The sequence below is a fragment of the Cynocephalus volans genome, chromosome 8 (genome assembly GCF_027409185.1).
Source record: "Cynocephalus volans isolate mCynVol1 chromosome 8, mCynVol1.pri, whole genome shotgun sequence".
Classification (NCBI taxonomy): Eukaryota; Metazoa; Chordata; class Mammalia; order Dermoptera; family Cynocephalidae; genus Cynocephalus; species Cynocephalus volans.
This window is the reverse complement of record NC_084467.1, coordinates 156,444,910-156,460,990: the sequence shown is the minus strand read 5'-3', so window position 1 is coordinate 156,460,990 and position 16,081 is coordinate 156,444,910. Positions and strand designations below refer to the sequence as shown.

Below are 16,081 nucleotides of genomic sequence, written 5' to 3'. Positions count from 1 at the left end.
TTGTTTTTATGTTGTATTAATGTATTTATGACAAACCATTTATATTCTGTCACCTTGGTGTCCAGATCACAAATTTTAGAGAATGACTGGAGGAACTGCAGGTATTGTCTGTGGACACAGACAGCAAGTTTGCCAGCCTTCATAGGAATGGAACCTATGAATTTGGATCTTTTAACATTTTGTTCCAACTTAGTAATAATCAGATTTTCTTCTGACTGTGAGTTTCCTGGGGTTTTATGCAATAATTAAAACTCCATCTTCTTTCTTTTTCTCTCAAGAGAACATGTTGGAATGCAAGAGTGTGGAACTAAGATTATTTTTATGGATAGGACTAAGTATTCTCTAACTTAATTAAAAAGAAATAAATTTACAAATATAGGTACTTCAAGTATTATTAGTAACATGTTTATTGAACACAATACTTTCGAACACACCAAAGTGTGGTAAGTTCTCTACCTTATAAATTTATTTCATACTGAAAACAACTTAATGAGATGTGGTTGGAATCAGTCTCTTAAAGAAAAACATGCTTCTTGATGATAATAAGTGCTTTAGTTCAGGGAATTGAAAGGCTAGTATCATCAACTTAAAAGTATGCTCAGTTCATTTCAGTTCAATATTTACTGAACATTCACTGCGTGTAAGGAATTGTGCTAAAACTGTGACCACTGAAGGAGTTAGGACATGCCATCCCAGAATATGCCACTTTGGTGTATTGACTATTTTGAGCTAAAGGCACCTGAGAAACAGCAGATGCAGAAGGGATTTTGACCTCCCCTTTCATATCTAAAAACAGGCCATAAAATTTCCTGTGAGAAAGACATACCACGAAGAGAAGAATATCCTTATCACTGGAGAGTAGGAGCTGATACTGAAATGAATTGGTAAAACAAATTTACTAAAATACCTCTTATCTGCCACTAGTTTTCCTCAGTATATGTCTTAGTCACTTCCCCAGTATTTACTGCCCCTAGCCCAAACCACTTTGTCTTATCATATCTTCACAAATTTATCATTTCTTTGTCTGAAATGTGTATAAGCTTTTTGCTCTGGTCACTGCTGCAGATCCTCATTTCTTGAGGATTCTCAAGTACGTGCCAAATTTTAATAAAGCTTTTATGTTTTTCTCCTGTTGATTTGTCTTATGTCCATTTAATTCCTAGGCCCAGCCAGAGATCCCAAGAGGGTAGAGGAGAAATTTTGTCAGGATATATTTTTAAATTCCTTGGCACACATTTTTTGTTGTTGTTGTTGTTGTTGTTATTGCTTTTGGCTACTGGCCAGTATGGGGATCCAAGGCCCTGACCTTGGCATTATAACACCATGCTCTAACTAGCTGAAGTAACTGGTCAGCTTCCTTGACACACATTCTTAAGAGAAAAAAGTGGACAGTACTCTGGTAAACACCTTTGCTACAAAATGCAAGTGTTTTAAAACTGAGATGATTTCAGTTTAGTGCATTTCCTATGAATTCTGACTTGGGGGTATGTTATGGTTTAGAATATTAAAGATGACACATCAAGTGATAAGCAAATCCTCCTCTCAGGCTTGCCCTGAGGTAGTATCCTTAAACTCCACTCATTGATTATGTACTTAAATTCTGTCAAAGAAACTCTCTCACATTTGCCTTCACTTTGGAACCAGGTACTGCATCTGTGACAAATGTGGCAGGATGATTGAGTTTAGCAAACCCAGAAATATGCTCAAGGTCACTTTCATTATAAAAAATTTGGATTAGTAGATGCCATCATCCAATAAGTCAGCTAATTATAGATAACTTCATTATGAATTTTTCAGATACGATGACCTTTCTCATTTATACATTCATTCATTTATTCATCTACTCATTCAATCATCTATTATCATCCAAGAAAAATGTCTTAGAATTGTACTATGTCCTAAATGTTGGGAATATAAAGGTGAGTAAGACTTAATCTATTATTTTCTACTAGAAAAAGCCAAGCATACAAATATATAAATGTAAGATAAATAACATATTTTTAGAATAAGATGTAGTAAAGGCAAAGAAAAGAAAATGAACAATTCTGCTTAGGAGTGAAAAAGCAAAAAAAGATTGAATAAAGAAAAACATGGTCTAAAATTTGGCAGATTTACATGGATATGTGTTTATTGGGGGTAGGGTGGTGGTAGTTTGTAACATTTCAGGAAGAGGGAGCTGTTTGACCAAAGGAATGAGTGTGAATGAAAACATGCATTTGGAGAAATTTAAGTAGCTTAATATGGATGGAGCTTGGGTGCAAAGAAATGAGATAAGAAATTAGGTTGGGGAGAAGTGGGGCTATCCTTGCGTGCGTGTGAAGGGCCTTTGACTTTATTCTAAGCAGAGAGAAACCTTTGATAAAGCACTCTGCCACTGCACACAGAACAAATATTTCATACATAGCAACAGTCACACTAATTTTGTGTAAAATGAGCTAAACATGATTTAGAGCCGATTAAAGAGACATGATACTACTTCCTTAGGAGCTCATAGTCTAATAACAGAGCAGTAAAATAAAAGTATCAGGAAAACTGCCTTTTATAAGAAGACTCAACACATCATTGTTCACTAGCAACCTCACTTATCCTGTCTATTTTTTAAACATTTTCCTTAGAAATACCTTGAATGAAAGAACAAAGTGAAATATAGATTTTTGTCTAAAACTCTGCAGCTACCTGTTTAAAAGAGTTTGCAAGCAAGGATAGATCAATATTTTTTGAACTAAAATAGCAATCAAAGTAAATGGATTTTTCTTTCAAAAGAACCATATCTACTAGCAGCCCAGGAGCCGCCATCAAAAACTTCAAAACATTAATGCTTTTACTGTATTTACCAAATGGTAAAAGGACTTATAATTGAGATATAACTTTGTGAATCTATAAAGCAAGTAAAAAGAATCTACTACTCTTTCTTATGATGTAAAAGCCAGATTTCAACAAATGAGCAGAATATGCATTTTGCTTTAAAAATAATCATGTTAATACAGTGTTAGCCCTTTATGGAATTAAGTCCTTGGACTATCAACACGACCCCTTTCAATCTAATAAACAAATACTGTGATCCCATATGTGCTGAGCTAGTCATTGGTGGAGGCACGAGTGGAGGGGCAGGGTGGTCCTAGATGAATTGGACTAGGGGTTTGCTCAAGCCAATAAATATAACAATCAAGCATTCTGGAGCACTGGTGATGGATGTGAAAACAACACATTAATAAAATAGCAGATTAGTAGGTATTTCCCATTTCAAGTTAGGTCTCTAAGGGCTATTGTGATAACCACTTCTCCATTGTCTTTGTATGTCTTTCAGGCTCCTGTGGACTCTGTGTCCAGTAAAAATCTATTTTCAGCAGAGGACTCTATATCAATCATCTATACTTTAGTTTCAATTTGAATTATCGTGTAACTTCTTGCAATTTTCTGCTTTTTAGCTCTTCTCAAATTCAAAAAGAATGACAATAATTTTAAAAGAATATCAAGTTGTATTTGGGGTATACTGTTTGCAAACTGTGGAGAATAGATAAAAAGTCAAGTGTTTGGTTTTATGCATTCAACAACATATTAAATGCAATACATAGTATTTTGGACTGTGAAGGTTAAAAAGTTCACTAAAGTACAGATTCTGTACATAAAGACAGAAAAATTATTATTTATATACTACAGATACAAATAATTTAAACATAAGACAATTTGTGACAAGTCCAGTGCTATTTATTCAAGGTGTTTTAGAAATTCGGAGGAAGAAATGATTATTTCCATGCTGGAAGTGTGGGAGTATAGGGACTATAAGAGACTGTTTCAAAGAAGTTGAATTTCATATGGTCCCTAATGAATGAAAACAAGTTTTGTAGATGGAAATTAGTAAATACACTACAGAAGGATAAAAAGGCATATCAAAATGTGAGAAGGAAAAACCTTTCAAGATATGAGTGTAAAAGAAAATTATTCCCAAAAGGCTGAGAATTTCTTACATCTGGACAGAGTGTAAGCATGTAGAAGACACTAAAAATTTTGGAGTAAAGAAGTAACAGAACTAAAACTAACCTGGAATCTATGAGAGTAGCAGATTCAAGAAAGGGCTTGGAGTTAGCTATTGGAATAATTCAAGAAAAGCAAAATAAAGGAAATTAGAATCGTGACCAAAACAGAGGTGATAAATTCTGGTAAAAAACAAATAATAAAACTTGCAACTTATTTGAAGTGGGAAGCGCAGAAGGAAGATTAAAAGTTAAAAACGAATATGAACATATTTCCCAAAGTAACATAAGTTCCATGGATTGTTAAAAGGGATTCTTTTTTTACTTTTTAATCTGAAGGACTAAATACACACACGGACAATGGCCAGACCATATATAACAATAGAACTCTGACCCACGTAAGAAGTTCAGGGAGCCAACGTCCAACTTTTGTAGCAATCCAGAGCAAGGATGGTCAGATGTGGTTAAGGATAACAAATTTCCTTCATTTTCCTCCTCAATTCCAATTCAGGATCAATTAAGAAAGCCGAACGTGCTGCCCAAACTGATTAGATAAAGATGCTCCAGCTACCCTACCTCCAGTTTCCCCACACCAACAACCTGTAAACAGAGCATAACTGGAGTCATTCCTTCTTTTTTAACTATAAAGTTTTCCCACTCCCCTGACTGCCTTTGAGTCTCTGCCAAAGACAAGTGATGGGGGCTGGCTCCCTTGCTGGAGCAATTTCTAAATAAGTAGCCTTGGTTTATTCTGATTTGCATGAGTTTGTTCATTTCTAACAATTCCGGTACACAGTTATATATATAAATGTACTTGCATATTCATATACACACACCAACACACACACGAAAATAAATAACTGCAAAATTTATTTCATAGAACAATGTATAACCCTGTAAGTGTATTATAAACTATAGCCTCTGAAATTTTCTATTCCATTTTATTTCATTATATTCATAAAAAATGCTAATTCCAACCTGTTAAAATTATTTAATGGAAAACTCATCTTACAACTTTTATAATGACAAACAATTGTACACAGATTTTCTAAGGCTTAGTTGACCTCAGCGTCTTCTGTTCACAGAGTCTTAGGACTTGTTTCCACACAACACCCCTGGAGAAGACTGCATGCATTTTGAGTAGGGATTATTGGGAGAATGGGAATGTGATTAACAAACAAGAAAATTAGAGTAAAGACTTAGTTTTTAATGAAGGGTATTTAGTTCAATTTAAAGCATATCAGTTTAGAAATTACACAGTTCAGAGAAACAGAAAGAAAAAAATAGTAAAATGAAGAAAGAAAAAATTTCATAAAATTCTAGTTTTCTTCTGAAGCTTATTTAAAGGTCATTTAGTTTATCTTTCCTCTCAAGCAACAATTTTGTTTTCCTGTCCTAGCACCTGTTATGAAAATGGGACCATGCATGGGGCAGAGGGATTTTAAATAAAGAGAGAACCCCATTCTATTAGAAACTGAAGAGACAGCAAAAGAGCAAATATACATTAAATAAAGGCTTAATTTTCCAGGTTGAAAACAAGAGAAGACTCCCTCTCAGCTCCCTTTACCTCACTTTGGAAAACTTGTAATTGTCAATTCTTTCTGTCTTTTTCAAATGAATATAAATCTTTTCAAGTGCTATATAGGTCTCTTGTTCTCAACATTTAGAAATGTTTTCTCACAAATCTGTATGCCATCTCTTTAAACTATAATCTTCTGGGCAGACAGCATCAGATCTCCCACTTTCTGTAGGAAGGCAGGAGCCTAACTCACACCAAGTTGCAAAAACTACCTCCTGTCATAAAGATACAAGGTTTCTTTTTCCTATGGATAAAGCCAATTAGCTAACACAAATGGTCACCCGATCACAGTAAATTTAGGATAAACTGTGTGTGACAAAGAGCGGCATCAAGGTCTCTTACTTGAGGATGAGTTATCATTTATCTTGTGAGAGCATATATGTAATAGGGTTGTATCTGCTTAGCTATTTTAAAAGTTAAAATGCCTTTCTTTCTTTGCAATCTCTTTAGTGGATTAGCTAAGCTGCACATCTCATTCTGGTTTAATGCTTACCTAATAATAAGACAATTTTCTTTCTATGCTAATTTTGTGGAGAGTCTTTCTGAGTTGGCAGAAGATTATGTTTTTAATTATATTATCCCAGCAACAGCCACATATGGAAATTATATATTTTTTTCTTATTGGAAAAGATTTTTATTTTTTAAAATTTCACTTTGTTTTTTTATTAAGGCTTGGAGTTAAAAGAATTGGAGGTGAGGGAAAGATAAGTCTGAGAAAGATGTAGTGGACTACAGCATGAAGGAGGCAAAGCCTAAAAGATCTCTCACTTCATGAGTTTTTGTGCATTATACAACATTTAAAAAAATTGTGATTTCTTGCTTAGGGTGGGTAAAGCAAAGTTCTTTATTTTGTGACATAGGCTATATGAGCCATAAGTTCCAATAAGACTTCCTCTGAGAGCTTTTTGATAAAAGCTGTGTACTTTGTAAGAAGTATTGCACATTCTGCTTTCTCTTCTGGGACTCTTGCCATTTGCTGCTGCAAGGATGAGAAGAGACCTATAGAGCAGACCTGAATTAGAATCACTTTCTGGTTTCTAACCCAACCAGCCAACAGACTGAATGAAGCAGAGCCCCACAGACTAGTTCACTAGATCAGCCTAATTGCCATTGACCTGAAGAAAAATGAGCAGTCAATAAATAAATACTTCTTTTATGGTATGGTGGACATATTGGTAGCATTATTGCAGCAGTAGAAACTGACATAGGTGTTTATACATAAAAATAATCTAACAATAGATACACCCTAATTAGATGAAAGATGAAACAGTTTTTATGATAGTTACAGTCTCTATTTCCATAAGAAGGAAAAACCTTTACCTGGGTGATTTCAGACCTCACAAAGAGATTTTCCCTGAAATGCCCTGTAATAGACCAGAAGATCCAAAATGGAGGTCAAGGAAGTATTGAGAGTATAAGGTATTGAAGTTTACACAAAATCAAAGCTCTGTGAAAGTAGAAGCTGCAGGAAAAAATAATATGAGGGGGGAAATGTAGGAGTAGTTGAAATACTTCAATGGATTATGGAGTCCTTAAGGAGTAAACATTTCTAAATTGTTTTCATATGCCTAGCATCCAGCAAAATGGGAAACGACCTGTATGTTACTTTCTGTTTTTTATTTTCATAAATCGTAAGGGATATCAGAGGTAGAAAAATTGGAATTCAAAGCTAATCCTCATTAGGAACCTGAATCTAGATTAACTAGTTATAACTGAATTAATCCCAGAGTGATCTGGATTTGTGAATTGTTACTATATGAGAAATTGATTTACTGAGAATCCTTCTAAACAATAGTATTTCCTAAATCAATACCATTAAAAATTTTAAAATAATTGTTTACTACTCGTATATCTAGATTTTCTAAAATGACTCTAGTTAGGGCCACTAACCTACTGGTGGTCTGTGGACTTCTTGATATAGAAGACAACAGGGATGAAGGAGAGAAAAATTGTGTGCATGGCCTGAGGGGAGAGATAGGACAGACAGGATTATTGAGAAACTGACTCTTGTCCTTTGCAGGCCTGTGAGAGTGATTCTGAGCTCAGATAGAGAATCAAGTTGGGGTTAGAGGGCAAAATTGATGAGACTGATGGTACAAGTCAGATGAAAAGGTACAGGAATATTTGTTCTCTCCTGCAGTGTTATGCCACTCACATCACCACCACAGACATTATCGGGGTTTAAACTATGATCTCAAGGTGACCAACAGTGAAGGGCGGTTTTGTTTCAAAAAGCAGACAAATATTTTGATTAAACAAACAAACAAACAAACAAGCAAACAAACAAACAAACAAACACCTTGCCTTTTGGGGGGAAACACCAAAATTTTACTTGAATTTGGTAAATGTAATTTGATTCAATAATTTAAGTAATCTCTTTGGGTAACAGATTCTATAAAACAGATCTCTCCACAGTTTAAGTGGTTGATCCATGTAAAATTCTTCACCTTTTCCTGTTCCTCTTCAAATGGCTGCATAAGAGGTGGATTCATGGGACATCAAGGAAACTAGCAGAACAGTGGGGCCCAGTAACTGAATGTCTTCTGGTTTTACTGTCACTGTTGATGTAGATATTAAGCTGGCTTAATATCTTCCTTGCTCTGATGAGTATTCAAGTGTAGTTATTCTGGTCTGGACCTTTGGGCTAATTTGGGCATCCAAAGGATCTGGCCATTTGTTCTCAAGGTACTTGTGCTTTGTAGCCTTTTAATCTTGAGTTTCTGCTGATCCATAAGTCTTACAAGGAACTCTGCATCTAATCATCAGGGTAAGTAAGAGTTACTGCATTCTCATGACATGCCAAACAATGTGGAACCGAAAAAAAAAAAAAAAAAAAAAAAAACAGGGGAGCCTGAAGTTTCTCCTGTGCCATGCTGAATGGAGAACTGAACTCACTTAGGACCTGCAGACCTCCCCATCCAACTCAACACTTGGGGAAGCTGGTTATCAGTCTGTCTTTAAGGAACAGACTCCAGTGAGAGTAGAGAAGTAACTACCACTGTGTTACTTCCTTCTATAATCCTCAGGCTCATGGTCATGCTGGCTACAGGCCTTTTGTATTGTTTTGTTTTGTTTGTGGCTGACCATAGGGATCGAACCCTGGACCTTGATGTTATCAGCATCATGCTCTAACCAGCTGAGGCCACAGGCTTTTTTGCCTCTACTTGCATATTCTTCTACTCCTCTACTGTAGTGAGACTGAAGACTTAACTTGCACAGGTAGAAAGAGCATCTCCTCCATGCACTATGGAAAAAACTCTATGATGTGGGTCCTCTGGCCTTGATAGGTTTCCTAGGAAGTAAAGAATTTAGAAAATTCATTTTTCTTTCTGAGAAAGCTTGGCTTTCAAGACTCTTAACTCAACTCAAAATCATAGTTTTGTAGTCAAAAGCTGAACTATTTCCTTCTCTTTGCATTGCTACTTTAACAATTCCTGTCCCAATGCCTTTGAGGCATATGGACTTGGTGACCTAGGATGATAGTTATATACATAGCAATGCAAGAAAGAAAAGTATTATATAACAAAACTTTCTTTCATTTTACATATTTATAATTCAGACTTTCTACTAATTCACCCTTGAAAATACCTATTTATCCTTTAGGACTTATCCAAGGTGTCATATTCTCAGACAGCTTTTACTGTACCGCAATTTCTAGCAAATAATTTCTGCTTGCTCTAAATGCTGTGAGCATATATTCAAATAATCTATTTATATGCACCTGTCCCCATTTTTCTGAAAGTTTGTGAGTATATGAACCTCAACTATTTTATCTTCTCAGCCCTATTCCCTAACACAGTACTTGGGACACAGTAGGCAATTAAAAAAAAATTCCTAAAGGCAAATTAAATCTATTTATAAGATTAGGATTAGTACTCTTCTCTGTTTGAAAGATTTATTTTTTTTATTTTTTTATTTTTTGATGATCAGGTTTTGTTTTTAATAACATAACTTCAATACATAAACAAAAAGCTTGATATAAGTTTGTGCTTCAAACCTTGTAAAGTATAAATCGCCAACAGTGTTTCAAATTACGGAGATGCCTGCAAAACTAATACAATTTAGGTTAATAATGTAAATAAATGCATGTTAATTTAGTGCAAGGTATAATTTAACTGTGTTAAATATACATAACATAAAATTTAACCTTTTCACTGTTGCTTTTTTTTCTTTTTCTTTTTTCTGACTGGTAAGGGGATCGCAACCCTCAGCACAGTGTTGTCAGCACCACGCTCAGCCAGTGAGTGCACCGGACATCCCTATACAGGATCCGAACCCATGGCCTCAGCACTGCCAGTGCCGCACTCTCCTGAGTGAGCCACGGGGCCGGCCCAACCTTTTCTCTGTTTCTAAGTGTACAGTTTGGTGGCATTAAGTACATTCACATTGGCTGTGCAGCCATCACCATCATCCCTCTCCAGCACGTGTTCTTTTGCAGCCCTAGACCCACTAAATGACGTACACGATGTTGTTTTGCTAAAACAAAATCACAGCTTCATGTCATCAGGCAGGTTTGTGGGTTTGGGAGGCCTCGGATCTGTGCTGTGCCTGTGGTGACTCTGATAGCCTACCATGTTTTTCTGTTCAAGCCACCCCATGAAAACTTCATCCCTACGTCATTGGCTCAGCCTGATGAGGACCGCATTCATGCACTGAATTGGCCTCTGTTCCTGGATGACAATCCATGTGGTTGGCATACATGATTCTTGCCACAAGGTTTCAACTTAGTAAATGACTCAAGAAACTAAGGGCTTCTTTGATGACAATGGCTTTCAATTGCAAATTTTCTCTGTAAAAAAGAAGTCTTGCCTTTATATTAGCAGATGTGGGGTGACTGGTCACTTTGGCACGAGCACATGCTACCCAGAGTCATGCTGGCCTGCCTGGTTCCAAACGAAATCCACACTGGAACTGTGTGGTTGGACAGCAGTTAGCAGGATGACTCAGAAGAGTTATCATGGAAATACAAACACAACATGAAAGAGTACGCACAGAGAGCTCATGGTTTTTGAGAACAGAGTCAGGGGTCTGTAGTATGATTGTGCTTCAGGCTGCTGGGGGGTGGTGGGCTGGAAGGAGGGGGGATGGGCAACAGCAGAGGCAGGAGATGAGTCGGGGTACAAGGGGAGGGGCCTGGTGCTCAGTTTTCTCTGGGGGAGGAAAGTGAGCATGGGGGAGTGAGGGGCTGTGTCTTGAGCAACTGAGCAACCCGTGACGTCAGGCACAGAACTGGGCACAGGTGGTGGGCAGAATAGGGACCTGAGAATCTATACCCTTACGTGGCGAAGGGATTTTGCAGAAGTCTTTAAATAAAGGATGTCGAGATGAGGAGAGGATCCAACTGGCTCAAGTGTCATCTCCAGGGTGCTTTTAAGAGGGTGCTGGGAGAATCAGTCAGACGGGACCAGAAGATGCTGCACTGCTGGACTGAAGATGGACAAGGGGCCATGAGTTAAAGAACACAGGCAGCCTCTAGAAGCCGCACAAGGCAAGAATCTGATCCTCCTCTGGGTCTCCCAGAAGGAACCAGCCTTGCTGACTTCCTGATTTTAGCCCAGTGTGATGTATTTCAGACTTCTGATCTCCAGAATGGTAAGATGCCCGTGGAAAGTTGTCACAGCAGCCATAAGAAACGGATACCAGGTGCCAGGAGACATCTCAAGAAGGCTGCCCCAGGCAGTTGACACCATGGGGCTGGGCCCTCAGAGAAAGATCTGGACCAGAGAGAGACGAGGGAGGCAGGCAGCTGGGACCTGGGACAGCGAAGGCCAGGAAGGGCCGGGGCTCCCTCAGGAATGAGGTGAGAAGGCGGTGGCTGGGGCTGGGACAGGGTGTGCAGGAGTCTGTGGGGAGGAAAACCAGGGGGAAGAGAGAAGTTCACGGGCAGAACCATCAAGAGAGATGTCAGACACCCTAGACAGGCTGGGCAAGACAGCGCAGAAGCCACAAAGCAGACCCGGCATCCCGTGACCCCAGTGAGTGTGGTTTGTGGGGGTGGTGCCAGCAATGTGCAGCTGATGACAAGTGCTCCTCTTCTCAGGGACTGATGTCCCGGAGAGGGGAGATCAAGAGAGCCCATGTGTGTGAGCGTGTGGTGGGGGTGTCCAGAGAACAGGGCCGGCTGTGGGGAGGAAGGGAGCTCCTTGTAACAAAAAGCAGAAGATGAGGCAGCCAGGAAGTCTGCGGGAGCCGACCTGTCCCAGGACACGCTTCGTTGGATGCCCTGCATAGGCTGCAGGCCCCTGCAAAGCACAGGCATCTGGACTTTCCTTCCCCCTTCTCAGGGGAAGATCAAGAGAGCAAGGTGTGGCCTTAAACTTTAGCTTTCAAGTAAACCCCATAATTTATGTGCACCTTTTTCGAAACACGAATTTTATGATTGCAAAAAAGCAAACATGTTTTCTTTTGGTAAAATTGCCGCAAGAAATCCTTGTCCAAAAATTGCAGCAGGTCCCTACTTCGGGTGGGATGTAATTGAACCTGTCACGGTATGTCTGTCCCAGGAGAGGGTATGAAGATCCAGGACACACTCCCCTGCGAGCAGCAGCTCCAGTCAAAGGCGGGGAAATGCTGTGCAAATGCCCCTCCTCCCCGCCGTGGCTGTGCATCTGTTCACACAGGAGCCAGGCTCGGGTACTCTGAGCAGACCATAGAGAGGCAACAAAATAACCTCCGGACTGACCTCTGAGATTCTGGGTGAAATTTTGCTGCTGACTTTTAAGGCACCCGAGAAGCAAGTCACCGCAGATTTTGGTGAGGAATTAATATTTATCTAACAGCCTCTTCAGAGGGATGGAGCCACTGAGGCGCAGAGCCAGGACTGGAACCCAGGCCAGCCTGGAAAGCTATGTGCTCCACTGCTCTCTGCAAATATTCCCCACTAAGGAGTCAGGTTGCACCTATTACTGCAGCTGGTGGACAATTTTCAAGAAATGAAAAATGCATAATAGAGAATGTGGAAAATACAGAAAACATAATAGCCTATCACCCAGAAAACAACCATCATTAATAAACACCACTATTATGTTCCCACTTTTCGGGCCTACATAAGCATTGTGTATACACTTGTGTGTATATTATCCACTTCCCCTTTTGTCTCACGCAGCTGGGAAAAGTCCTGTGCTTCCTAAGGATAGGCTGCTTGTCCCGTCCTGTAGCGGCCTCGGCTTCTGGCAGTGTCGTTACGTGGTGGCTTCATGAATGGACTGAGATTGGCTGATCGCATGCATGTTTCTACCTGGCCCCGAGTCCTGCCTTCTGGGGGTGGTTTCTTGTGCAACTTCGCCACATGGCACCATGCCCTTCGGCTTTGCTGCCAGGGGCTGGTCCACCCCCACCCCGTCCTGGGAAGTGGACAGCAGGTGTGTTCAGCAGCAACGATGCAGAGGACTAGAGTCTGGGAATTCAGCTCCGTGCCTTGTTCGGGGAAGGGTCAAGGCACAGGGTGGGTCATGGTGAGGCTGGGCGTGGAGCCTAGGTCTGCTCCTTAATCTGCAGTACAGGAACAGTCCTGGTATGTTAAGTGCCCAGGGCAGGAGACCCAGCCCCTCAGTGATACAGGAGGACTGAGGGACAGGCCACAGGAGTAACCCGCGGCAGATGGGGGACGAAGCCCCGTCCAGCCCTTGCTCCCGGGCGATGGAAAGTTTTAGGTGCAATAATCTTGCATTCTCAAAACCCCTCTTAGAACACCCGGTGTGGTGAAAGGCCAGGGGTTCCTTCCAGGTGTGAGAAGCACAGAGAGAGGCGGAGAGCATTTCCACATTACAGCAGTTTATGCCATAAACTTCTATGGGAATGGCAGAAGCTCTGAAATCTGATTCTGTTCAAGAAATATGCATATGCTGCACCCTCTCCCTGCAAAACCTTATTCCCCAAAGCCAAGCTTCTCATATTCATGGATGGTGAGGGACGATGTGTCTGTTCTCTACAGAACAGACCTGACCTGACCTGACCTGAGGCTTGAATAGGCAGCTGCTGCTGGGGTGTGGGACATATAGTGTCTAGAAGAGGGGCAGGCCATGTCATTATGGGACTGCAGTTGGCTCAGTTCCTTGGCAGCACCATAGGGGTGAACTGCTTAGCACTTGTGTTATCGGCTGGGTTTGGGGGGCCAACGGGCAGGGTCACTTCTGCCTCATTGACTGCTGTGGCCCCTGCTCCTAGCATGGTGTCCAGCATCAGGAGGTATCTGCTGAAGGCTCATGAGGAGGGGCTTAGTGGGGACAGTGCTCCCAGTGACCTTGGCTAAGATCTCAGCAATCCAAAGTCAAGGTGGCACAGCATGGCACATGTGGCTTTCCCAAGACCATAGCTGGACAGCTGGGACAAAGAATGGCCACTTGACTCTGGCACCTCTCAGGGGCAGGCAGAGCCCAGCGGTGGCAAAAGCTGCCCTCTAGCAGACCGTGCTTGCTTAGGGTAAACACTCTCCTCGACAGTGTTAGTGAGAGGTTAGAAAATCCAGCCACGCTATTCACAGGGTAGAGCCCATGATAGGCTGTAAGGGAAAGTGAAACTAGCTGTATGGGGACTTTCAAGAATATTTGAATGAATCATCAGCAGGAGTGGGAAATTCTCTGTAATATGGAGGTTTCCACTGCAAAGGATCTGCTTCAAAAGGATTAACTTAGAAGCAAGAGGGTTGTTTTTTTAAATGATAGGACCTGGCTCCCTTGCCAATTCCGTTATCAGAAAGACAGTGATTTTGATACAAAATAGAATCACAGGCATCATAATCCTTATAAGAACTAACATTTAGAGCACTGACCATCTGCCAATCACTCGTGAGCACATGACAGATATTATCCCAGTCTATCCTCATAGCCATTATTACTGTGCGAGCCTCAAAGAGGAGACTGAAGGTGCTCAGGGGCTGAGAGCTGACCTATGGCTGAGCCAGGCCTCCAACTCCTAGACCACAGTGCTTCTCAACTCTGTTCCCCACGCCCCCTGATCCGGGTGTCCAGGTGTCCCCTGACAATCTCAAAGGAAACAAAACAAACCCTCCCTTATGCCTATCATGTGGACAGCAGGACGTCACAGTGGTTAGAAGCGTGGGCTGCAAGCTGGACGGTGTGGGCTCAAATCCCAGCTCTCCTCTTTCCACGCTCTGCCTCTCCTCCAGCTCCTTAACCTCTGGGCTCGTTTCCTCTCCTGGAGAATAATAGCAACAACCACTAATTTGTACATATTCCTTCTGTGTGCAGACATGGCTTCAAATTTCCCTGCGGGAGCTTGTTTAATGGAGACAATAGGATCTTGCACACAGGGCGATGACGAGACAGATGGAAATATCTGTGCAGTGCCCGAGCCCTGCCTGGCACAGAGGAAATGTCAATGAACGTAGCTTGAATTCAGAAGCAGTTGGTCAGTGGGCGAGCGCATACAAGGCGCTACCCTTGAGGGAGAGAGCCAAGGTCCACACTTTGCAGATGCCCCAGTCCCTGGAGAAGGGCAGTGGGCCTGTCAGGGTGCTTCCAAGGCAGATGCGTCTGATTCCCACGACTTCGGGGACACGGTGCCACTCCTGTTCTGGAGGCTCCGGGCCTGCTGGTCCTCCTCCACGAGGTCAGCCACCAGGTTCATGCGGCAGGCCCTCAGCACCCCCACCAGGTGGCCACTGTTGCGCACTCCCGCTCTGCGTTCTTCCAGATTCTGAGCGACGCCCTCACCGGTTCCGTCACGTTTCGGGGGTATCTTTCCTCGATGCCATCAATCTTGGCGTCAGAAACTTAAGCTGACGAGCCAGTCTTCTCCAGTCTTTCCCCACATTATCACATATGATGTCAAATGCTGCACGCAGGTCTTCCTCCCCGGGCGCCGCCCCGCCCGCGGCCCCCGCCTCGAAGTCGTCCAGGCGCCGCAGCAGGTCGTGGCGCCGCAGGGAGCCGAGCAGCTCGCGCAGCAGCTCGGTGCGCTCGGGTGCCAGGTCGTTCTGCTCCAGAAGCAGGGAGAAGAGGTCGAGGCCGCTCTGCACGAGCTCCAGCTTCCGCTTGCCCACGCGCGAGTGGCACAGGAACTTGAGCTCGGTCAGCTCGCTGCTCGACAGGGCGGCCGACACCGAGTGCAGCAGCACCAGGAACGGGTCCATGGCGACCAGAGGTTCCACCAGCCCGTGTTTGAAAGATTTACAACTGGACACCTCACAATAGAGCAGAAAGCATTTTCTGTCTAAATTCACTCCGAATTTGTTGAAGATATTATCCAGATATCAAAATAAACGGAACAAATCAAATAATTAAATTGCTAACAATATTATCAAACTTCATGTGAAGAAGAAAAGTTTCATTAAGTACAACATAAACAAAAGATCTTAAAGATATATAAATACTATACATCGCTGCCACGAGTAATAGCAAGAGAATTGGAAGTCTGATTAGGAAACTGAGTAAAAAATTATGCTATTTTCCAGAAAGGCAGATTAGAATTTGAGGTAGAAAGGTTAGTAATGTAGCGAGGCCCCAAAGAAAAAAAATGAAAGAATAAGGTTAAGTGTATTTATTCACCTTGTACTGCTATACCAAAA

The 16,081-nt window shown here is 41.6% G+C and overlaps 2 pseudogenes; one reads left to right on the top strand and one right to left on the bottom strand.

The window, feature by feature from the left end:
* The window catches only part of LOC134384439 (NADH-ubiquinone oxidoreductase chain 5-like), a 60,884-nt pseudogene extending 48,643 nt beyond the window's left edge, over positions 1 to 12,241 (top strand).
* A 2,780-nt stretch (positions 12,242 to 15,021) lies between these two features.
* LOC134384438 (FAS-associated death domain protein-like) lies at positions 15,022 to 15,659 on the bottom strand (annotated as a pseudogene).
* Positions 15,660 to 16,081: the final 422 nt, after the last annotated feature.